At 36.2% G+C, this 24,997-nt stretch overlaps 1 long non-coding RNA gene across 1 annotated transcript in view; it reads right to left on the minus strand.

Annotated features, from left to right (window-relative positions):
• LOC116080573 overlaps positions 1 to 24,997 on the minus strand; it is a 61,868-nt gene that overhangs the window by 31,017 nt on the left and 5,854 nt on the right. Inside the window, exons 2-3 of the long non-coding RNA XR_004114483.1 lie at positions 10,975 to 11,029; positions 153 to 377 (exon numbers count right to left, since the gene is read on the minus strand). This is a non-coding gene — a long non-coding RNA (uncharacterized LOC116080573). The remainder of the gene's footprint in view (positions 1 to 152; positions 378 to 10,974; positions 11,030 to 24,997) is intronic.

A 24,997-nucleotide genomic window follows, 5' to 3' on the forward strand; every position in this document is an offset into this window, starting at 1 on the left:
AGAGGCTCTGACAGTACCTGACTAACACAGATGTAGAGGCTCACAGCCATCCATCGAACTGAGTACATTTTTTGCTTTTATGCACAGGAGCTCATGAATACACATAACACTTGATCAATAGCTGCTATATTAAAATATAGGTTGGGACTCACCTCTTTTTTTTCATCAATTAACTTTTGAGCACTGAGTTAGCATCAGGTACTCTTAGTCACTTGACCAACCAAAGCAGAAGTCTTATCTTCAAGAACACAAAGATTATTAGAGGAGAAGATCAAAAACATTTGTAGATTCAACCCGATATGGAGTGAACATGTGTAGAAACAGTCGCAGGTAGAAAGGGATCATAGTTCTCATCACTGCCTCCATGCAGATGATTCCTAGAAGATTTATAATATAATGAGAACAGTTTTGGAACACAGCATTCTGATTATATTTATTTCCTAGTCCTGCCTACTCCCCTCCAAACTCTTCTACATCAATTCATTACTCCTATACTTCCTTTATTTAACATACTTGAGTGTTGTTGCCATTAACTACCAAACTCAATTTGTGTAGCTCATGGAGTCATGATGGAAGATTCCCTGGAGGTGGTTGACCTACCAGAGTGTAAACTCTTTAATTTTCATCCTCTCTCTCTCTCTCTCTCTCTCTCTCTCTCTCTCTCTCTCTCTCTCTCTCTCTCTCACTCTCTCTCTCTCTCTCTCTTTCTCTCTCTCTCTCATAGTATCAACCACTTGGCCATACCTCCTCTGGAAGCCATGGGGGCCTATAAGTCCATTGGGTCCACTCCATACTGGAATACTGAATATTTTCATCTTGTGCTAAACTTGTCCAGATAACCACAAATGTAGTCAGATCATAAGGTTAGTGGTTCTTATTAAGAAGGTACTGTATAGCTTCTATTTTCCCCAATCACTGGTGTTTAAAATCTGTTCACCATCTCTTCCAATTATTCCCTGAGCATTGGTAAATAGGAGCTATGGATGGCCCTTTTATGACTAAGTACTCCAAAGGCACTCACCACTTTTTGAAATTTCTGCATCAACTATTCTTTATTCCACAAAGAAGCTCCTCTGATGAGGTTTGAGAGCTACACTAATCTGTGAGTAGAAGATACAAATTTACAATTTGCTATATGTCTATTTAGCAAAATACTAGTAGTGGGGTTATTCCTGTGGCCTGTGATGTTGCAGTCACGAGTTCTTGATAAAAATTATAGTGTATTCTCCTGTCAAGTGGCTGGTAAGTCCATGCAGAAAGTGGTTGATTATCCCATAACATTATGTCATTGTTGTATGCACGAGTTTGTCTTGCAGTGCTGGTCATCCCTGTATCTCAAAGGATTCACAGTAGAACAGATTGCTGATTATCTTTCTCAGTCTGGACCTATGAAAGCTAGCCAGCAGTGAAGAAGCTTTTTTGTTAGTATGAACTTTATTTTTTTTTTTGTTTGTCCTGTAAACAAAGTACACTGTTTTGTGGTCAACCATGAAAAATGGTATCAGGCTGTATTGATTTGGTGTCTTTGAAAAACTCCTGACCAATTCAAGGGAGGTGTTCTATACCTGGAACAGGACATTTTATTTGATAATGTATACCTTTTGGGAAAAGCATTATCACAGGTGTATGGTGACTCTAATTAAAATCTTTGAAAAAAATATATATTATATGTATCTGTGTATCTATCTATCTATCTATGTATGTATCTATCATGTGTTTATTTGGTATATATATATATACATATATATATTATATGTAAATTATAAAATGGTTGATTTCTACATGGCTTTTTCAAACCTTCTTTAGTGTTATTTATCCCTCCCCCACATCTTCTTTCTCCTTCACATCAATAAAACTTCCCATCATATTATTCCAGTTTATATCATCATAGAATTTTTTACTTTTTAACTTCCTCTTTGACTCTCCTTTTATAATGGATGTTTTCATCTTAATTTCTGACATGAACCTTTTGCTGTTTCCACACATCAGTGACATTATTAATTTGTTGTTATGTGACTGCCTTAGCTTTTTCACTCAAGTAATGGCATTCCCAAGGTTGTTTTACATTGTTGTAAATGATAGAACTTCACTATTTTTTTTTTATGAAAATGAAATTTTCACTTTTAAAATACAAGCAGTGAGTGGAATTTCTACAATAATTCTTTTTTTTCTGTTTGAATTTTTTTTGTATTTTATTAGCTATTTTCTTTATTTACATGTCATATGATTTCTCCTTTCCCAGTTTCCCCTCCAAAAAAAAATAGCCAAAATACAACAACAAGAACAAACCCCTGTTCCCTCCCCCCTCCCCCTGCTCTCCACCCCATTCTGTCCCACTTACTGGTCCTGGTATTCCCCTACACTGGGGGGCAGAAACTTCACAGGCCCTGGGTACTAGTTAGTTCATATTGTTGTTCATCCTAAGGGGATGGAAACCCTTCAGCTCCTTTGGTACTTTCTCTAACTCCTTTATTGGGGACCCTGTACTCAGTTCAATGGATGGCTGTGAGCCTCTATTTCTGTATTAGTCGGGTACTGGCAAAGCCTCTCAGGAGACAGCTCTATCAGGCTGGAGTGCCCTTCTTTCAGTCTCTGCTCCATAGTTAGTCTCTGCAACTCCTTCCATGGGTATTTTGTTCCCTCTTTTAAGAAGGAATGAAGTGTCCACATTTTGGTCTTCCTTCTTTTTGAGTTTCTTGTGGTTTGTGGATTGTACTGCTAGTATTCCGAACTTCTGGGCTAATAACCACTTATCAGAGAATGCATACCATGTGTGTTCTTTTGTGATTGGGTTACCTCACTCAGGATGATATTCTCCAGATCCATCCATTTCCCTAAGAATTTCATAAATTCATTGTTTTTAATAGCTGAGTAGTACTCCATTGTGTAGATATACCACAATTTCTATATCCATTCCTCTGTTGAGGGACATCTGGGTTGTTTCCAGTTTCTGACTATTATAAATAAGGCTGCTATGAACATAATGGAGCATGTGCTCTTATTACATGTTGGAGCATCTTCTGGGTATATACCACTCCTGGCCATATACCCAGAACTTCACTATTTTTATTACAGAATAGTATTCTATTTCACATTCATGTTTGTGTTTGGAAGGGGGTCTAGTTTGCCATCTGTTGCCTTGATAAACATGATGACCAAAAGCAACTTGAAGAAGGGAGAGTTTATTTGTCTAACAGTTTATCCTCATGAATTATTTAAGCTAAGACAGGCACTCACAGCAGAAGCTTGAAGTACAAACAATGGAGGAGCTCCTTTCTACCTTTTCTTTCTGGGTGGCTCGGCTGTCCTTTTCATACAGTTTGGTCATACCTATTTAACGAGGATACTGCGCACAGGGGGCTGAGCCTTCCTACATCAATTAGTGTTTGAGAAAATGCCTCAAGTACTAGAGCAATTCTTCAGCTGTGGTTCCATCTTTCTACAATATTCTAGGTTTGTGTCAAGTTTACAGTTAAAGCTAATTTTGAATACACATACATAGGCACACATACACTTGTCCCATCCATGGTTGACACGGGAAGTATTTGAATGGGTAGCATGTTGCAAGGACCTAGGAAGAATTACTTACTTCACATTCACAGTACAGCAAAGGGACAGCAGTGTGTTACATACTTTAAAACACCAAGGGGAGGAGATTAAGGATGCTCTTTTCACAAAGAGATAAAAAGTATTGGCATTTGTGAAAATGACATTTACCTTAATTTGATCATTACTTTATGTCTACCTGTATTGAAACATTACTTCATATCCACTAAATATGGGCCAATGAATGTTCAAGAGATAGCTTTGGTAAGTCTTGAGAAGTCATAGTGGTTTATTTTTGTCATTGTGTTTTATAAATAAAGAAATGGAAGATTATAGAACAAATGGTTTCTTAGAAAATTCACCTATGTCCAAGAAAGAATGTGAAACACTGATTATTTTTCAGGAATCTAAATTGAATTTGTGAACTAAAATCTATCAAATATAAGCATAGTCATGTTTTCAAACTATCCTAGACACAAGTATGACATGTTACATAATATCTACCAAAATTTATCCTGTGAGTTTTACTTGGGTATCAATTAGATTTCTATGCGTATTTTAATTACTGTCATTTAATGGTGTACAGATCTTGGATTCATTCACCAACTAATGAATGGTTGAAATATTGCTTTTTCCCTCTCATATATTAGTTTTCAAAGCTTCACATTCTATACTTTTCACCATTCATAACACAATTACATATTGGTTTATTTTAGCAGCATGTACATAGTAGAATTAGTGGTTTTTCATCAGTTTTATTTAACAATCCATTAACATTTCTGAGTGGTATGTTTGAAATTCAGTACAAGATTGGACATCTATCATGGTATCATAAGTTAGAAGTTCAATTGGAAATTTCCAACTAAATTTGATTTATCTTGGGGACAAACCTACCGGCCAATTTAAAATATATGTACTTAATGATATTATTTCTATACCTTAGGGACTATTAATAAGGTAGTATTAAAATTTATGAAAGTTACATATAGAGCTTGCTTGTTCAATTCATCAGATTAATCATAACATGAGTCAAATTAAATATTACAGTGATATGTTAAATGTATGCAAATAATGCTCATTTTAGACCTCAGTACAAGGGCCTTATGTGATGCAGAACAGTGACTAATATACTGAAAATTGACCCTCTCCAAAGTGCTCACTATTCCATTTGCCAGACCTGATACACCTCAGCATGTTCTCACATCTGTACCACCTCACAGAGTATGTCTACTTTACCCATGAAAACACAGAGGCACTAAAACATGAAATAACTCCCCAAATTCATGGGGCCATTCCAATGCTGCTTCCTAGGGTTTCATATTTAAGCATTCTAACTTACCCTTGGGTCATTTTCTCCCAGATTTCCTAAATTTATGCACCCTATGGGGGCACTGTAGAGATAGGAGATGCAGACTAAAACAACCTGACAAACACATTTGATTTCACATTATTGGTTGTAAACATTGCAAGTTGTTCTTAATGGAAAATAGAAAATTATGTTGGAGAGGTAGCTCAGAGTAAAAGATTTGGCTTACAATTAAAAAACCATGAAAGTGAGGGGTGTCACTGCCTCTTTTGCCAGGTCTTGGGACCCTTTCCCCTCTACTGGGTTGCCTTGTTCAGCATTGTTACATTGAGGCATTGATACGAGAATCTGTGCCTCCTCTTACTGTAACTTGTTATGCAGTATTAGGCTGATATCCTAGGGAGGCTGCTCTTTTCTGATGGGAAACTGAGGAGCAATGGATCTGTGAGAAAAAGGAGATAGGGATAGGACTAGGAGGAGGGGAGTAAGAGGAAGTTGTGATGAAGACTGTATTGTATGAAAGAAAAATAAATTAAAGTGAATTAACAATTTAGGAATAACTAATTAGCAAAAACTAACTTTTAAAAAAGTATAAATCAATAATATTTCATATCAGGAAGTTGCAAATTCCAATTCAAAGTATTGGATCATTATAAAATTGTTGCATCTAAGTAAGAGCTATGGGAATTTGGACCAACTGTTGATGAACTTTTGTTGGAAAATTGGTAGTAACATATTTCTTACAAAGGTATTTCTTTAGGAGGACTAGATACTTTATGCAGATGTTTTAAGAAATGTATACTTAATGTTTCTTGAGAAATATAGGTGATTTATTCAGTCTTGAGGGGTTTGGAAAATACAAAAAGTGCAGAGAGTGAAATTAGAGACAGAAGGCATGTCATCTAATGAGGGAAGTCATAGTCCCAACTAATAAAAAAAAAAAAAAAAAGGACCCAGAGCCACTACGAAAGCCCATGGAGAAGTAAGGAGATCTTTGGAGTTGTGTTAGGGCACAACTCTTTTTCTGAGACTGAATGTTTATTTTCTTTTCATGGAATGACTTCCAGATATAGTTATCTCTATGAAGTTTGAGATCAACTTTGTTTCCATGTTCTACAAAGAAATGTTATACTAGGTCAAATAAACATGTCTGGAGGTTCATGTAATCTGTATAAAACCATTTGTATCACCTGACTACAAAATATGTCCAAATCTAGAGTTAACTTTCTTTTCAATCCTAGTGTGGAAGGCAATGTCTTGCTTACCTGTGATATATAAACTGAATGATATAAATAGCCCATTCATCTATTTTATGGAATACCTCAATTATTAAAGCATGCCTAGAAATTATTACAAAACTAATACATGAATGAGAAATGCCATTTTGTTTATTCTTCCTTTTTATGAAACACTTATTTATTATAAGGTGGTGAGTATGGGATTTTCTAAAGGACAGACAATGACTTTATTTGTAAATGTGGTGATTACAGATAAGGTCATACTGCAGTGGATTGTAAATCCAGGGTGAATGATCTTCTAATATGAATGAAAGACATGATGAGCAATGTCAAATGCTGACAGGGCAGCAGGATAGGAAAGCTAAAAGCAAGATGGATAGCAGCCCCAGAAAACCAAAGCAGCCCTCGCCTAACACAGACAAATGTGCTCCTAAGTCTTCAGAGGGAAAGTAATCATTTTCAAAGTTTTAAACTCTAGACGTTGGAAGAAATAAACAAACCCCTGTCCTCTTAAACTCCCTGCCTTGTGATGATTCATAATGGAGATTCAGCTCTGTCCTTATGCTCCCTCTTCATATGGATCATCCACATCTACGTCCAGGGTCTACACTGCAATTCTGGTGACTTTTCCATGAAGCATCTCAACAAGGGTAGAGAACCCCTATCCTTTTAGACATCTGACACACAGGTTCTTAAACGTTTGCTAAGTCTTTACTCAACATTCACCTCAGTTCTTACCTCATTAGTTTATAAATACTAATACATTCCTGAATGTTTTTAAAGCCATATTTAGGCTTGGTTGCATAACTTATTTCTTTCCTTCTTTATTTTTACACAATCTTTAATCTAGGAGCATCTATATATTTGTATTTATTGAATGTTTTTCTTATTAGTTACATGTCATTATTTATTGTCATTAACTCATCAAACTAGAAATATGTGTGAAAGGGGGAACTTCTGTAAAGTCTGTGAGCCATAGGACACTTTCTAGGATACATGCTTAAAATCTATTAGCTAAACATTTTATGAAGAATCGAATGAGACAGTATTTTTAGTCAATTATTATTTCTAAGTTCTTATTGGCCACATACTTACTGCTGATGTTTTATCATACTGTTATGTAGCATTAAATTTACTAACATTTTATCCTTCACTTTATTTATTTATTATATTTTTCCTTTCAGTCATGTGGGGAGACTATTGTACTTTAGACTCAAGCACCCATAAAATATTGAGGACAAAAAGACAAATATACATGATAAAAGGAAATAAAGTCCTCCAGTTCTTTAATACCAAAGTAATGACTACTGAAAGCTCTACAATAGCACCCACAAATCGAGAGTAATACAGCATGCATGCTTCAGTGTGTTTACTCTTCTCTCTCTTTCTTCATACAATACATACAAATCTATGTATCTATGTATCTATGTATCTATCTATCTATGTATCTATGTATCTATCTATCTATCTATCTATCTATCTATCTATCTATCTATCTACCTATCTATCTACCTATTATGGAGATGTCTCAGTTTATGTCACTGTATCTGACTAGTAAAAGTATTTTTATATAATTTCTGCATTTTGAAATTTTATATATACAACAATATTTAGCCTACACATTTTCGAAGTGATAGCAATTCAGAATGAGTTTCATCCATTCATTAAATTTAAATTTCATAAATATTGTAGCTTTCTTAGAAAAAATGACAGCAGAAGTAATTCACTTTATTTGATTATCCCTAAGACAGGTGCACCTTATCCTGCACTAGTGACCCATACTGCACCTCTTTCTCTGTGTTCGTGTCTCTTGCTACTTAGTATATAATTCCCATGTTTTTGCTCAACTATAATCTCTTTATATATTGCTATATTAATGGAAAATATTTGTTGCCATTTCTAGGACCTCTCTGTACAGAGCACTGAAACTGTGATGTTTATCTGGCTCTCATTTCTCTAGTATCATTTGTCTGACAAGCTTCATTGTGTTTTCTTTCCTTTTCTTTACATGTTTAAGTTTTTCTCCCTCCTAGGAGGCTACCTAAATGACAAAGGAAAGTTTTACATCATTGCTCTGTATAAAAAGCTCATCCATAATCACACTCCCAGGTATTACATGACAACTAAGTTTTTTATTCTCACTTCTAGTGGAAGTTTTAAATGAAAAGATATATTTCAGCACGCAGGCATAATTTCCAATGCAATGTGTCTGATTTACTGGTCATCACCTTCCCCTCTAGAAAAACAAATGTTCCCAAGTCCATTCAATACAATAAACTCTCTTAGATGGCAAGTGCAGTTTGATCATACACAATTACTACTTAATTTTAAAACATAATCATTTAACAATTCATACATTATATAATCAATAATTTAGAACATAATAAATAGATTACACAAACTAGGCTCCAAACAGCTATCTCTCTAAAAGATTTTCCAAAGGCCTCTGAAGTGACTTTAGTTACAGCTCCATTAGTAATCTCTTTGCCTGCCTCCTTTCTTCCTTCCTTTACTCCTCCGGACCCCTCCCTACATTCCTCCCTCTCTTCCTCCTTACCCTTCCTATTTTTAGCTACCTCCTTCCTTCCTGTACACACCTCTTGCCTGTCTAATAAACCATCCCTTTTCTCAGAAGTAGAATCTGACCACAATTTTAAACTATTATTTACTGAGCATTTTTCAACTTCTCTATTCAAAATTCAACAGGGCTTATTTTATACATATTATTTGATGATTATTATTTTCAATAGAGATAATATTTAATAGTTAAAGTTGATATATAGAGCTTAAATGTTTTGGTAATATTTATGTAAAATATATAGCTTAGATAGATTTATGATATCTGATGGGAAAAGTTAAACCAGACATAAGTAGCAATAATAATCATTTATCACTTGGTGTAGACAGGACTTAGTGTGACCACATGTTGGCAAATATGAGAATCTGCATAATCCGATGGAAGTAAACATAGATCATCCTGAGTTTATAAACACATAGAGACATACATTTATTTTAAAAGGTATTGAAGTGTGTGTGTGTGTGTGTGTGTGTGTGTGTGTGTGTGTGTCCACACTTCCACAGGCACATTTGCGCTACTGTAGAGGCCAAAGGTTGATGTCAGATATCTTATCTTTTATTGTTCTCCAACTTATTTTTTTTTTAATTTTAGATATTTTCTTTATTTACATGTGAATTTCTCCATTCCCAGTTTCCCCTCCAAAAAACAAAAAAACAAACAAAAACAAACCCCTGTTGCCTCCCCCCTCCCCATGCCTGCCACCCCGCCCTCTCCCACTTTCTGGCCCTGGCATTCCCCTACACTGGAGCACAGAACCTTCACAGGGCCGAGGTCCTCTCCTCCTATTGATGATCGATTTTGCAATCCTCTACCATACACATGCTGCTTGAACAATCAGATCCCTCTATGTGCAGTCCTTTGTTGGTGGTTGAGACCCTGGGAGCTCCGAGGGTACTAGTTAGTTCATGGTGTCTCAACCCTCGGAGCTCCAACTTATTTTTGACACTCGAGCTTACTGATTTACTAAGTTGGGGAGCGAACAAGCCTTGGGATCCTCTGGTGTCCAACCACGCATCTGGACCTCCAACCCCAAATCTGGACCTCCAAGTCAGTGCTACCACACTCAGCGTTTACTTCATCTCTGGTGTCTAACACTCACACTTGGCCAGCAACTCCTTCCTCTGTGACCCACCGATACACACACAGAGAGAGAGAGAGAGAGAGAGAGAGAGAGAAAGAGAGAAAGAGAGAGAGCATTTTCATCTTAACAATCAGATTATAAAAGATGCCTTGAAATTTTTCACTTTTACAAGACATATTAGTAAATACATATTATTTATAAGTACATTGTCATTCTGACAAAACAGTCATTGGTGTTCAAAACTGCAAAAAAAAAATAGCTTAACTTTATTTTAGTTAAAACATTCAACTTATATTTTGACTAAAACCATCATTTTGTTTCAGGCACATTACTAAACTATTATAAGGCTATATGTATATGGCTTATTTATATAGTGTATATGTATTAATGTAACATAGTATATGTTATATATTAGGATATAACATATAAATATAACATATATATATTTATATTATGGTTACATTTTATAATGTTAATAAAGGATACTTGCTCAACTATGGTCATAGTAACTTCATAATAACCAGAAACTGGAAATAACCTAGATGACCCACAAATGAAGAATGGGTAAAGAAACTGAGAGGCTCTGACAGTACCTGACTAATACAGATGTAGAGGCTCACAGCCATCCACTGAACTGAGTACAGGGTCCCCAATGAAGGAGTTAGAGAAAGGAACGATGGAGCTGAAGGGTTTGCAGCCCCCTAAGATGAACAACAATATGAACTAACTAGTACCCTCAGAGCTCCCAGGGTCTCAATCACCAACCAAGGAGTATACATGGTAGGACTGATTGTTCTGGCAGCATGTGTATAGTAGAGGATTGCAAAATCAATCATCAATGGGGGGAGAGGTCCTTGGTCCTGTGAAGTTTCTATGCCCCAGTGTAGGGGAATGCCAGGGCCAATAAGTGGGAGAGGGCGGGGTGGCAAGCATGGGGAGGGGGGAGCCAACAGGGGTTTGTTCTTGTTGTTTTTGTTTGTTTATTTATTTCTGGGAGAGGAAACTGGGAAAAGAAAAATCATATGACATGTAAATAAAGAAAATATCTAATAAAAAAACACCACAAAAAAAAAAAAAGAAAATGTGATACAACTACACAATTGAATGTTACTCAGTTATTAAAAGCAAGGACATCATGAAGTTTGCAGGCAAATGGATGGAATTAGGAATATCATCCTAAGTGAGGTAATCCAGATCCAAAAGGATATGCATGGTATGTACTCACTTATAAGTGTGGATTAGCCATGAAGTACAACATAATCACACTGTAATCCGCAGACCTAAAGAACAAAAAACAAAACAAAACAAAACAAAATGAAAAACAAAAAATAAAAAAGAACCAAGGAAGACCCAAGAGAATTTTGTTGAATCTTTCTAGAAGGGGAAATAAAATAAATATCAGAGGTGGATGTAGGGAAGGAACTGGATGTGAGAGGGAAAGGTGAGAATTGCAATCAGGGGCAATCAGTAAGGGAGAGCAGGGGAAAGAACAGAAATCAGCAGGCTGCTGGGGAGAGGGAGGCAGGGACATCTCTAAGATATGCCAGAGACCTTATGCCCCAGGGTGGTTATAGGGCTGATTCTAGCTAAAAGTCCTAGCAGTGGGGACATGGATCCTGAAGTGGTCACTTCTTATAGCTAGGTAGGACTTCCAGTCGTAGAATAAGGACAGCAACCCACCCACAAAACCTTCAACCTAAAGATGTTTCCTGTCTATAAGATGTGCAGGGACAAATAAATACAGACCCAAGATGCTCAACCAATGACTGGCCAAACTAGGGACCCATCCCATGGGCAAGAACCAGCCCCTCACACTATTAATGATATACTCTATTATGCTTGCAGAGAGGAACATAGTACAACTGTCTTCTGAGGGGCACTATGCAACAGCTGACCAAAACAGACACAGAAACCCATATTGAAACACTAGATGGAGTTAGGAGAGTCTTGTGGAAGGGTTGGGAAAAGGATTGAGGGATCTGAAGAGGTTAAGGACTCCACAGGAAGACCAACAGTGTCAACTAACCTGAACCCTTGGGTGGTGGTGGGGTGTGGGGTGTATGCGGATACCTAGGGGTGCCCATTCTTTTCAGAGAGGGGGAGAGGGAAATGGGAAAAGGGGCTGCCAAATGGTGGGAGTTGGAAGAAGGGGGAGCTGATATTGGCATATAAAGTGAATAAATAATTTAATTTTTTTAAAAAATGTAATTATAGGTATTTTCGATAAATACCAGTTCCTATGGAGTTTGCATAATTTCAAATGCTAACATGTTGATACAAGAAATCCTTTTTCCTCAGTTAACTGATTCAAATTTTAATCTCTCCCAGAAAAACCCAATAAGCACATTTAAACACTATTTTACCAGTCCTCAGTAGATCTCATAGCCAAGTTAAGTCCACAAACAAAAATTCACCATTACATGCACAACCTCTACCACAAGGTTTGTCATACACATCTTGTTAAACCATCTTTAGTCCCAAAATAAAAGCAAGTAGTGAAGGAATAAATCTGTCTAAGTGACTTAATTATATTGAATTAAATTGAAAATATACATTGTCCATGGTGATAGACACCTATAATCTCAGCATTCAACAGGTAGAGATAGGGAAATAAGGAGTACAAAGCAGACTTGGACCACATAGTGAATTCTTGTCCAGCCTGGGTTACATGAAACAGTTTCAACAAACAAATACAAAACACCAAAATACATGAATTATCTTCATTAAGAGAAAACAATTTCCTTGAGTAATGTTATTCTTCTAATATTTAACAAGTTAACTATTTTTATAAAATTAATAATAAACACCTATGTTTAATTAAAATAGAAGAAAAGAAGAAAAAGAGTAGAGACATTCACATTTATAACATAACATACTTATAGCCAAATAAGGGGAAAATGTTCCTTGGTCACAATTTATATCTGACACTTGGAGTTCACATCCATCATCCACATTGTATAGTGCATTTCCCTCCTATATGATTCACATGGTCATGGATTTTATTTTATATCCCCTAGTTTTCCATCTATGAGTAATATATGCATCTTAATTTTCTGATGATCTTGGTTAAAAGAACACAAGGAATCTTCTGTGTTTTGGAGTCAACAAAGAAGTAAGTTATGTATAGTGGCTGTGGTGATTAATGTGAACTATTGCAAAGTAACTCAGACTACCAACTCTATAATATAAAAGCAAAAAAAAAAAAAAAGTGACTCAAAGGCATGGGAAGTCCAATATGACTGAGTGGCCTTCGTCACCTGTTTTGAAGAGTATTTGGCAGGTTTGTTGGTTTGTTTGTTTGTTTTTTGGTGGAAGTACTTCTCCCTCAAAATTAATTCTTTTAAGGCCAGTGCACCATAAACACACAGGGATAGGAAGCAAATGTTTTACTCGTGGGTTGCTAGAAGTCAATTCCAACAATGTCATTCTTATTTCTGTCCTTTTATTCCAGCACCGGTGTTTTAATGTAAAAGAAATAATGATGCACGTTAGATGCTGATTGAAAGGAACTCTGAGAACCTTGTCTGCCCCGAAAGATCTTGAAGCACAGGTGACATTTTAACTGAATATCTAAAATGCCATTTCTAAGTTTCACCAATCCAGCTGCTTCAGAATGTCAGAAATTGTAGTCACATCAATTTATCCTACTATCATACTTTTTCATTAGCCTCTGAACTGTTCTTTGTGTTAATAATCTTTCTTTGAAAATAAAGAAAATTCATATAGATGAACTCTAGATGCCTTTATGCCCAGATAGCATTAGTTCATTTTGTATTAGTGTGATTAAACAGGTGAGACACACTGGCTTTATGGATAAAAGTGGTTTGTGTGAGACACATTTTAGAAGTTCAGGTTCATGAAACTGATATTAGTTGAGCTTTGGTAAGGTCCTTCTTGGTTTTCTCCCATTATGGAAGAGACATGGGAGAGCAGGAGATCATAACTTTAAACAGCAAATGCCATGCGTTTGGTGTCTCTCAATCCTCTCCAAATATATGTCTATATCACTTTAGAACCTTCCACTAAGTCCAAGGTTACACTGGTTCCAACTGTGTCTATAGCATTCACAAGTATATAGCATACATGTATATAAGATTTGCTTTCATTTGTACATCTCTATACACTTCTATTATACCACTGCTTAAGTTCTCACTGTGTCAGGGGAATGTCAATGTCAAAAATATCAGTAACAGTAAATAGAAAGAGAGTAGGACAGTATGGGAGAGAGAGACAAAGGAGAGAGAGAGAGACAGAGAGAGGGAGATAGATACTCACACACATACAGAGAGAGAGACAGTGAGACAGCAAGTCAGAGACAGAGACAGTGAGTATGACAGAAAGAGAGGAGTAAAAAAAGAGGCAAAGGGCGAGATCTATGGCTCCAGACGCATATGTAGCAGAAGATGGCTTGTTTCACATCAATGGGAGGAGAGGCCCTTGGTTCTGTGGTGGTGTGATGACCCATCAAAGGGGGATGCTGAAGTGGTGGGGTGGCAGAGGGTCAGTGGGAGCACTCTCATAGAGGCAAAGGGGAAGAGGGAGAGGGCAGATGTGGGTTTGAGGATTTGTCGAGTGGCAACATGGAAGTGGGATATCATTTGAGATGTAAACAAATAGAATGATTAATTTAAAAAAGAGAAAATGTTCTTTGCTGCATGAATGCTAAATCATATTTCATGACATTTTAAACTTTTTAAAAGAATCTTTCTTTTGTTATGCATCAACAAATTGAATGTTCTTATTTTTGCATTGTTATTTTAACTTAATGCATTTCACACATATCAGTAATTTGATTAAAAAAGAAAAAAGGTAGCACTGAGTTTTGTCTGAGATTTTAAAAAAATAATCTCAATTTTGAAACTCTTTAAACTCGTACTTTAACCACACAGTAGCTCCTACCTTTTAGACAATGGAGGGTGTCACGTGAGACTGAATTTCTCCTTGTCATAACTTAGTATAACACCTTCTACTGCTTTTACCCCCCACTAAAGATTAAGCTCTACCTTTAGAAAATGGTGGGGGGAGGTTGCTTACCCAATCTCTATTTTCACATATGGGAGAAAAAGTGGTTTCAAATTTACCATAATTCAAAACATGAAGGACTAAATTTGTCCAAGACAACACCTTGGTTTATACTCCAGACACCACGAAGCAGCACGTGCAACCTCTAGGTCTTGGCTGTAATGTACTCCATATGCTTCACCAGACTGCACAGGCAGACAATTGAATCTTTCACATTTGAGTTGGTGCAGGTTGATTCTAAACTACAGATAGCTTAAGAATATTGTTCAGAGTAACTGGTAGTATTTGGATTGATAAATACTTCTTTTTAAGGCAAATATTTAGCAAAGGTATGCAGTACACTTGAACTAGCTTCTAGTTCATAAAACCCACATGATGATAATGTTTGAATGTGGTAGAGTCCTTTAAGGTGAGAAATGTCTATCTACTCAAACTAAGACTGCTTTACTACTAGAGAGGTATCATTAGAGGTGAGAATAGCATTCCCCTGATAATAAGATCTATGTGTTCATTACAAAAAAATCTCTAAAGTCTTTGTGGAAGAATTTAGGACATGATAAAAATATCCTGTGATTTCGCGTGCCAGGAATGGCAGTAACAAGCTCAGACTGCTTTTACTTTGAGTAAATGTTATATATGAAGTATAGTGCATGTGTGTGTGTGTGTGTGTGTATGTGTTTGTGTCTATGTATACACTAACACTTGTGTTATTTGTTTAGTACATCTTCCTAATATGCTTAGAATCTGTTTTTTTCTTAGCACTAATTCATGACTTTTCTCTTTTGTGTTTTATTTTTTGTGGTGCTGGGGAATGGATCCAGCTCCTTCAACATACTATGCATCTAACACTTCTTTAGCCCCTACCACAGTTATTTAAGTTTTTAATTGGTATATTGGAACATAATTCTTAGTAATAGTACTAGTTTCTACTATGACATGCAATTCAATTTATCTAATTTCTGTTTATTTTATATGATTTAATATAAGTCCAGAGATATAAATATATAAATTTTATATACCTGATCATTTTTCTGACTATATTAATACAACTTTAATTACTAAATTAAAGTTAACTTTATCAATTGTGGATTTTACATTTAAACCATTTATTTTTTAATTAATAAAATATAAACTATAATATTTTTTCTAAACTTTTGTTGTTAGAATCACAATGTCCATTTGAATGTTTGTTGCTTTTTTTTAAGTTGTATATACAATCATCCTTAACTTTGTTTTTTTACTGAAACTGAGACACAACTAGCTTTATATTTCACTAGTTAAATATGTTCTTTGAATAGACAGAGAGTCTCCACACTTGTTTCTTATTGATAATATATTATCATATGAACTTTTTTGCCTTATAATATTAGGAACTCCCCTTTCCTAGGATTTATTTCAAAGTTTAAAGACTTTTGATTTTAGATTTAATTAAGTAGCTTTTTCTTGAGCATACCTTAATATGATATTTATTTCATCTCTTCTTTTTTTTTCTTAACAGTGCAAGGATAGTGGATTAAATATTCACTCACTAAAAGTAATTTTAATTTAATAGTTTTTTTAAAGAATCAACTTAAATATAAAAAAGGAAAATCTGAGGGAATGGATGATTGGATGTGTCAAGATAAGAAAAAGTACTGCTCAATTGTTGTCCCAAATTTGTACCTATCAAAGTAATTAGCCGAACAACAGCAAAACTAAAGATGTATGACATTTGAGGCAGGATCTCATGACTGGATTGCATATGTCAGAGATATGAGTAGTTTTTGGTTTGCAGTCTGAGATTCACTTGTTTCTTTGTAGGAACCAAAGAGCATTGAGGAAGAAGTGGATCCATGCAGCAAGAGGTATAGGATTCACCATCGGCAGCCATTATGACAGGTTTTCTCCTCACTTACACTTTATAGAATTAAGTCCTATAAGAAGATTCTGTGAAGAAAATAATTTCCAAAAATTAATATTTGGAGAAAACAGCCTTTTCAGGCATCCCATATTTTATTTTATAAATGTGTCATTTGATCACATCTTACATAAAGCACTATGAAGCCATTCTAGACTTAGGGAGCAATTCAATTAAATTAATCTCTGTGATGTTATATATTTCAAAGGAGTTTTATTTCATTGCTTTTTCTCCTGATTGCTTGTACTTAGTGTTTCCTGATGGTACTAGATCCAGGGCAGAATTTGTTCCCCAGGTATTAGTCTAATAAACCACTGTTGTTTAAGATAGTGTTCATTAATTTAAAACAAAAGCTTAGCTCCATCAAAACTCAAAAAAAGAAAACCAAAAACACAATAAAACAAAAAACGAAAAACAAAAAACCTCCAACAATTTAATGATTTTTTTTCCCAATTGTCTTAGCTATGGTTTCTATTGCTGTGAAGAGACACCATGACCAAGGGAACTCTTATCAGAAACAGCATTAAATTGAGGCTGTGTTACAGTTTCAGAGGTTAAGTTCAATATCATCATGGCAGAGAGCATGGCAGCATTCAAGCAGACATGTCGCTGTAGATGGAGCTGAAAGTTCTGCATCTTGATCCAACTGCAGCCAAGAGAGAGATTGATTTTTCCTGCACTAGGCAGAGCTTGAACACTAGGAGTCCTCAAAGCCTGCCTACATAGTGACACATGTCCTCCAACAAGCTCACACCTCCGATTAGCAGCATTTCCTAAGGGATAAACATATTCAAACCACCACATTCCACTCCCCAGCTCTCATAGCCTAGTTCAAACACATAGGTCTATGAGGGACATACCTAGCCATAGCATAATGCAAAATACATTTAGTGCAACTTCAAAAGTCCCATACTCTACCACTGTCTCAATACTGTTACAAGTCCAATGTTCGAAGTCTCTTCTGAGATTCATCCAATAGCTTAAGTATAATCACCTATAAAACCCAAATCAAAAGGCATATCACATACCTCTGACATCACGGGTATAAACTTGCCCTGATCAGTTTACCTCCTTGAACATAGGACTAAACTCCATTCTGCTTCCTCATGGCCCTTTTCTCTTTGACCCAAATGTTTTGTATTTTTGCTTTGTAAGCTTGCTACACTTGATCAGAACATTCTTCATGAGAACAAACCACAAGAGCCAGTATATGCTGGACTTTGTGAGACTTCCCTTGCCAAAGCAAATTAATCTGAATCTATTCACCACAGGCTCAGAGAGACTCTTCAGACAAAAGCAGCCATATTCCTTACCAAAACATCCTAAGAATCTTCAGACAACATACTAAAATTCCTCTCTTCTAAAACCTCTAGAGCACGTGCTCCATAGTTCAAATCACCCACAAGATCAGTGATTTCCATGCTCCTGCTAGGATATTTCATTGAGCTGCACTTAAAGCATTCCACAGTTTTCCAAATACAAAGTTCCAAAATTCACATTTCTCTAAACAAAAACACGGTCAGGCCTATTATAGAAATACCCCAGTCCCTTCTGCTTTAGGTAGGGTTTCGATTGCTGTGAAGAGACACCATGACCAAGAAAAAGTTTTTAATTTGGGCTAGCTTACAGTTTCAGAGGTTTAGTCCATTATCATCATGACAGAAAACATGGCACTATCCTGGCAGACATGGTGCTCTAGAAGGAGCTGAGAATTCTGCATCTTGATCCAACTGCAGCCAGGAGAGAGACTGATTCTTCTGCCTGGGCAGAGCTTGAGCATTAGGAGTTATCTAAGCCCACCTACACAGTGACACATTTTCTCCAATAAGGGCACATCTCCTAATAGTAGCACTTCCCATGAGCCAAGCATTTCCAAACCACTACACCAACTTACTATAGGAAAACAATGGCTTATAGTTTCTTTCATATAGTTTCAGATTTCCTGGGGCATATGGTATGTTCCAATATGAATGATAATGAATTTAGTCTTTATCAGTCATCTAAAATTCTTAAGCTTTACATTTTTTTTTTGCTATTGTATTATTTTGAAAGAACTAGAAAACTCAAGTGAGAAATATGCAGCATGGTACTTGAATAAGGCTTTTTGCAATAAATTGTATGCAAACATGGAGACCTGAGTTTAATTCCTAACGCACAATTATAAAAGTCCAGTGAAATAGCATGTGCTTGTAATCCTGCTGTTGTGGGGCTACAAACAATTAGATTCTTTGGTTTGCTTGCCAACCAGGCTACTTGATTGAATTCCAGGTTGGAGAGAAAGACCCTGATCATAAAAATAAGGTAGAGAGGAAATGAGGAAGATGCTAGGTATTTTCTTCTGGCTTATACACATACATACACACATACACACACACACACACACACACACACACACACACACACACACACATAAATGCACACATACACATACATTCACATTTGTCCATACAAGTGCACACACAGACACAGATAGATAGATATACATAAATGTGGAAAATTAGTATCTGAATTTTTATTAAAAATGTTGAAATAATAGTTCACATTAATACATATTTTTCTCATTCAGTATTTATATCTGTGTTAGACAGGACTTTCTTATGATATTAGTGTTAAGGAGGATAAAGTATATTGAATAAATATAAGTAAATATGAAAAAATACAATGTAATATACATAAATGTGTTTTACAGGCCCTGGTTTAGACAGAATATAGCTTCTATTTTGTAAGAAAATTTGTACCTATGGATCAATGATAATTATGATCACAAGTACTTTCATTTTAATAATATGTTCTGATATAATACATCATATTAACCACTATAAAATATATGATACTCATAAGGATAAGAATCAAGTTACATAAGAATCACTGATTTTCATAAATAGAAATTAATGTTAAAACTCAACCACAGATGCTTGTAGACAAAACCCCTAATGAACCAAAATGTCCTCATATATGTGGGTGCTACTGTTTTTATTCCAATGGAAGTTAGAAATGAACCTTTAATTTAGAGTAGAAAACCATGTTTAAAATCATTGCCTAAACACAAAGAAACCCAAAAACTTGAAGCTAGAACAAGTTTAAATGTCACTGGTGCTGTAGTGGTGGCCAAATGATATTGATGTAATCAGTAGCTACAAGGGTACTAAAATCTAACGCAAGCGTGAAGCCTATAGATCTAAATGTTCTAGTGGGTATATTTATTGACTCCTGTGGGGCATGTGCACTAGGAAATACAATTATAAGAGGTAAGAAGGCTTAATAAATATTTTTAACCATCTATTTTTGTAAATTAGAAGTCAAATTGAGAGATCAAGGTCTACCTTAAGGAGGTATTTGTGGCTCACTAGGTATCATATACTCTAATATATGTTCCAGGCTATTTGTAGGCATGCACAAACTTTTGGTAGTAGTCAGGTAAACAGAAATGATACTTATACACTTTAGAATAAAATGTGTCTAAGTCCAGATAAGTGACCCTTCACCCATCTATTTCTCCCCCTCTTGTGACATCTTGGAGAATCTTGCTGAGATGACTAACCCACAATCCACAATATCAATAGCTGTCTAGAAAGTCAACCGTCTTACACAAGATTTTGAAAGAATAAAAAATGGAAGCATTTTTAAGGCCCTAAGATATGGAAGTTAACTGACTATGACAGTATTGTCTACAGCACGCTAAAAATACACCTGGTTCAGCTTCCTCCCCAAGACCACTGCCAAACAAACTCTTTCAAGCATATCAACAGTTAATTAACAGTGATGCTTCTGTTGCACTGAGGGATAACTGGATGTCTTCAACTAGGATGCATTGCTGTTTCAGGAATTTCCTGTGCCCGTTTGAGATCTTGTACGGCAGGTTTCCAGGTGTGGTACCATACTGTGAAGCTTCAAATCATGGGGTCAAAGAGGATCAATTTACAGTGCAATTTCAGGTCTTACATCATTTTGACAGATCTATATGTAATTTGGTACCTATTTGCAAAGAAAGGAGTATGTGAGGTAAAAATTAAGTGAACATTCTCTAGCTCAGGACTGAGGAAAATATGAGGTCAGCTACATAGACCATATGAAACACAGCAGTAGCTACACAAAGAAAGTAAAAAAAAAAAGTAATTTACTTTTAATGATATATTTTCATTAGTTTAAATTAATGGTATCTATCAATGACTATTTTACAATGACATCAGTGTAAATTATTATTAATTGCACATGAAATCTTTGAAGTTTTGTATTCATTTATTCTTATTTTTATTAATTACTTTATTTACTTTTCAGTCACAGCTTGCTCTCCATCCTCTTCTCCCTTTCCCTCACTCTTACCTTCCCCACCCACCTCCACTTTCTCTCCTTTCTTCGACTCACTCCCTTTCTCCTCAGAAATAAAAAGAGGTCTCTCATGGATATCAACTCACTTTGATGTATCAAGCTGCAAAGAGACTAGGTGCATTATCTTCTGTTGAGGGTATACAAGATAGCTTACTTAATGGAAAGAAATCCAAAGACAGACAGCAGATTCAGAGAAGCCTCCATTCCCATCATTAGGAGTCCTACTAGAAGCCAAACCCCACTAATGTTACATGTGTGCAGAAGGCCTAAGTCTGTGCCATGCACATTCTTTGGTTGGCAGTTTAGCCTTTGTGAGCTCCTGTGGACTCAGGTTAATTGATTCTGTAGATTTTCTTGTGGTGTTCTTGACCCCTGTGACTTCATCAAACCTTTCTCCTACTCTTCCATGAGACTCCCTGAGCCCGATCTAATATTTGGCTGTGGGTCTCCACATCTATTTCCATCAGTTGCTGGGTGTAGGCTCTATAGTTACAATTCTGTTAGGCTCCTGGCTGCAAGTATAGCAGAATATCATTAATGGTGTGAGAGGTGCACTCCCTCTCATGGTATGGGTCTCAAGCTGGGCCAGTAATTGTTTGGTCATTCCCTCAATTTCTGCTACATTTTTATCCCTGCACATTTAGTAGGCAGGACCATTTTGGGGTCAAAGTATTGACAGCTGGTTTGGTGTCCTAATCTCTCCATTGAAAGTCTTACCTGATTACAGAAGATAGCCTTTTCTGGCTCCATATCCTCCATTGCTAGGAGTCTTAGCTAGGTCACCTCCTAGATTCCTGGGAGTTTCCATTGTTCTAGATTTTTAGCTCATCCCAGAGATGCCCATGCTCAATCTGGGTTTCTCTCCCAGTACTCTCTCCCTCTGTCCTTTCCTCACTTGATCCCTCCAGCTCCCATTCCAACCCCTTCCCCTACCCAGTCCCCTCCCTCCACATGCCCCTAATGTCAACTTGATTTCCACTTCTCAGTGAGATTCAAGTGTTCCTCCCTTTTATTCTCCTTGATACTTAACATCTTTGGGTCTGTGGATTGTAGCATGGCTATCCTCTACTTTATGGCTAATATCCAGTTATAAGTAAATATATACTATATTTCTCTTTCTAGGTCTAGGTTACTTCACTCAGGGTGATTTTTTTCTAGTTCCTCCCATTTGCCTGAAAATTTCATTATGTTAAAATTTTTCATACCTGAGTAATATTTCACTGTGTAGATGTACCACAATTTTATTATTCATTCTTCAATTGTAGGACAACAAGGTTGTTTCCAGTTTCTGGCTATTACTCATAAAGCTATTAACATAGCTGAGCAAGTGTTCTTGTGGTATGGTGAAACATCTTTTGAGTACATGCCTAAGAGTGGTAATAACTGGGGCTTAAGGTAGAATTAATCCTTATTTTCTGAGAAACCCACCTAATTGATGTCCAAAGTGGTTGTACAATTTTGCACTCCCACCAGCAATGGAGTAGCATTCATTGTGATCCACATCCTCACCAGTATGGGCTGTCACTTGAGATTTTGATCTTACCCTTTCTGACTGGTGTAAGATGGAATCTCAGAGGCTGTTTTGATTTGCATCTCCCTGGTAACTAAGGATATTCAGCATTTCATTAAGTTCTCAGCCATTAGAGATGCCCTCCTTGAGAATTCTCTATTTAGATCTGTACCTCATTTTAATGGGGTTATTTTGTTTGTTGATGTCTAGTTTCAATATCATTAAAGATGATATTATTGTATACATAAGCAAGCCAAAATAATTTTACCAGTAAACTTCTACAGCTGAGCTTGTATCAGCAAAGTGGCTGGATCCTAAATTAACTATAGTAGCCCTCCTATATACAAACAATAAGTAGACTGAGGAAAAAGATTAGGTAAACAACCACTTTCATAATAGCTGCAAATAATATAGCCAACTTTATAACAAAGCAAGTGAAAGACCTATATGACTAGAACTTCAAGTCTCTTAAGAAAGAAACTGAAGAAGATATGAGAAGATAAAAGATCTCCCATGCTCCTGGATCTGTAAGATTAACATAGTAAAAATGGCCATCTCAGTAATTAAAATTCCAACACATTTTTAAAAAAAAACTTTTAAGACAATACTTGACTTCAAATGGAAAAACAAAACAAAACAAAATAAAAACAAAAAAACAAAAAACAAACATAAAAGCCAAGAATATCTAAAAGCAATTCTATACAATGAATAAAACTTCTGAATGGAGTTTATGAATGTTCTGGATGGAGGTACCATCATCCCTGTTTTCATGCTCTACTACAGAACCATAACAATAAAATCCACATAGTACTGGCATAAAAATAGACAAGTTGATCAATGGAATTAAATTGAAGACCTGAAAATATACCCACATAGCTATGGACACTTGATTTTTTCAGAAAAAGCTAGAACTACACAATGGAAGAGAAAAAAAAGTACTTTCATCAAGTGTTGGTGGTCTAAGTAAATGTTTATATGTAGAAGAATGCAAATAGATTCACATCTATTACGATGCACAAATTCATGTCCAAGTGGAAGAAAGACTTTAACATGAAACAAGATACCCTAGAACAGAGAGAAGAGAAATTGGGGAACCACCTTCAAGGCATGGGTTCAGGACACGACTTTCTGACCAGAACAGCAGCAGCTTATGTAGTAAGATCAAGAATTAATAAATGGGACGTCATAAAACTAGAACGCTTCTGTAAGGCAAAGGGCATAGTCCAAGGGGCATTTTATCTTATAGCAAGTGTTTATTTACAATGCTAAATCCCAAGTGTTCAGTTCCCACATGAGCCTGTATTTGACAGTGCAGCTCAAGGTGAAAGCTAAATTTATTCAGCATTTGCTGAACTTGCACTGTACATCATAATGTGTGCATTTACTATGCACACATTATGCATAGCAATATTCACATTGAAATGACTATGGCTACAAAATTAGAAAATGTTAGACCCACTGTCCCAATAAGTCTCAGTTCTCTTCCTCAAGATGAAAGAAAGCTCTAAGCAAGATAGCTTCACGGGACTCCCACGTAGTTCAAGAAAGGAGAATAAAGCCCTGAACTAAATTAATACTATTGGCAATGGAAAGAAAGATGGCACTAGTGAATATGAAAGAGGTTCAGTTGAGAATACTTTTTTCTTGATGTGTTTCCTAAGGGAAAAGGAGAAGTAGAGACTTGTTCAACTATCAATAATACTATGCAGAGAGAGATTGAAATCATCTCTATCATTGGAGATCAGTATTTGGCAAGATTTGTCATTGAGATTGCTAGTACATTGTCTTATTTTAATCATTACTTATTATATCTGTCACATGTGCTAGATGAAAATGATTTACCAACTGCTATTGTACTCACATAAGGATGTACACATAACATGCATATGGCTGTATATTGGCAATCATTTAATGATATTGAAAAAGTAGAAAATGATAGCTAACAACAAACTCAGGACCTAAATTATGTGGTTAGGAGTCTCAGCTAGGGTCACTCTCATAGACTCCTTGGAATCTCTCCTGTCCCAGGCTTCTAGCTTTTGCCAGAGATATCCTCCTTAACTAACTTCCCTTCTCTCTCCCTGCCTTCTCATCCCTCCCACTCCCCATACCTGCTCCCTAACCTGTTCCTATCCTCATCCCATATTGAACCCAGTTCCCTCATTCCTCCATCCACCCCCACCCCAGATGTCTATTTTATTTCCCCTTCTAAGTGAGATTCAAGTATCCTCCCTTGGGCCTTCATTACTTAGCTTCTTCAAGCCCTTGGATTATAACATGTATCTTCTGGTTTCACAGAGCATGGACTCACAGAGACTGAACCACCAACTAAAGAGTGTTTATGGCTTTATATCCTAATGTCTAATGGATAATGTCCACTTTTAAATGAGTGCATGCCATGCGTGTCCATTTGGGTCTTGGTTACCTCACTCAGGATGATGTTTTCTAGTTGTACCCATTTGCCTGCAAATTTCACGATACCCTTGATTT

The sequence above is a fragment of the Mastomys coucha genome, unplaced genomic scaffold (assembly GCF_008632895.1).
Source record: "Mastomys coucha isolate ucsf_1 unplaced genomic scaffold, UCSF_Mcou_1 pScaffold6, whole genome shotgun sequence".
In the NCBI taxonomy this organism is placed as follows: Eukaryota; Metazoa; Chordata; class Mammalia; order Rodentia; family Muridae; genus Mastomys; species Mastomys coucha.